The sequence below is a fragment of the Cibotium barometz genome, chromosome 3 (assembly GCF_041138505.1).
Source record: "Cibotium barometz isolate CiBa-2024 chromosome 3, ASM4113850v1, whole genome shotgun sequence".
NCBI lineage: Eukaryota > Viridiplantae > Streptophyta > Polypodiopsida > Cyatheales > Cibotiaceae > Cibotium > Cibotium barometz.
In genome coordinates, this window is record NC_141048.1 from 43,767,010 (window position 1) to 43,768,606 (window position 1,597).

Consider the following 1,597-nt stretch of genomic DNA (forward strand, 5'->3'; position numbering starts at 1 on the left):
ACCCAAATATTAAGCTTTCATTGTCTATTCTAATCCAACCTTGAATAATGGAGATATCTTAGGTCACATCTTTCACAACGATAGAAGCTATGGCAACAGACGACATGGACCAACTTACATGCCCTAGTACAGAAACTGATTAAACAGTCTAATTAAACACTTATAAAGATGGCTTAATACATGTTTGGTAGGCACAGAAGGCGTCTCCTCAGACCAAATTTTCTTATTGTAAAACTTTACACGCACGCTTCCATGGCTACAACGACAGGCGTAGCCAATCAAGCAATATGTATTTCCAATCATCGGAGACGCCGGGCGTCGCAGAGAATACTAAATGAAGGGTGTGGAACTTTCTTTGACACAGGCAACATGAGGAGATAGAAGCATGAGAGCCTGCAACACGAAGCACCGAATTATCTGTAGCACACTGCTACGGCCGCATCACCCCCCTTGCAATTCAATTTATCAGAGCGGCCCGGGGTAACACATGTGCATCCTTTCCACTACCGCAACGCACTATGAGTTTATGTGCCCTAGGGCTTCGCTCGGCCGTCATATGTTCAGACGCGTCCGCCCACAAGGCCTTACACAAGGCATCCGTGTTGATTTGTCAAACGGTGAGTTCAAAATGCCCAAATCAACATTCGTGTAGTAAGGCAACTCTAGAGAGTGATCTCTCTCTGCTCTTTGTTGTGGCGAGCTTTTGTCTATCTTGTGTGTGATGCTAACAGCTTTTGTCTATCTTGTGTGTGATGCTAACAGTGTGGAGTTCAAGGGTGCACACAAGGGTAGATGGAGGTGTTGTGTTGACAAAGAAAGGGCCTAGCAATGCGGGTGCATGGTCCTCAGGTAGTAGCCCATTTTCCTATTCCTCATGGCTCTCTCAAATATACAACATAAACGGACATTGAGTGAATATACAACATAAAAAATAGGTTTCTTGTCAAAAATTAGTATTGCTTTTGCGAGCTTGACAGGTTGTGTGACTTCAAACATTTTAGGTGCGACAAACTTCTTAGAGAGAATAGATGTTTCAAATGCCAACAATAAGGCCATCTTGCCCAAATCAATCAAGACTTGCTATTTCGATTTAAAACAATCAAGTACTTAAAGGTGGGGAAATCCTAGAGGAAGAGCCCATATACTCAAAGCTATCACCATTGCTAATGAGGTAGAACAAGAGTGAGGCTAGATTCACACCACAATAGAGTACCAAGGAGAAAAGTGATAGTTCTTAGTGATTCAAACAACATCCACAAATTATCAAGGTACAGATTTCAAGCTTTTAATTGATTCTCGAATGCTTATGCTACCTTCTTTAACTGACTAATGCAAGAAATCTTTAGGGAACACCCGGATGATTGTGTTCATGGCTTCTTTGACGATATTCTAGTCTACTTTAAGGATGCTACCGATTATGAGAAACATGTATGCAAGGTCTTAGAAATCCTCAGGAAAGCATAAGGTCTTTGCTAAGGGAAGTAAGTGAACTTTTTTCATTGATCACATTGAGTACTTGGAATATCAGCTGACCTAACCAAGGTGCTAGAGCTGTGGTAGATTGGCCAGAGACAAAGTCAGTAAAAGAAGTTAGGAG

General features: G+C 41.8%; 1 non-coding gene across 1 annotated transcript; it reads right to left on the reverse strand.

Moving 5' to 3' along the window:
• Positions 1-339: 339 nt before the first annotated feature.
• Positions 340-495, reverse strand: LOC147640105 (small nucleolar RNA snoR134). The gene has a single exon (XR_015263312.1). It is a non-coding gene; the product is annotated as a small nucleolar RNA snoR134 (small nucleolar RNA).
• Between the last annotated feature and the right edge of the window lie 1,102 nt (positions 496-1,597).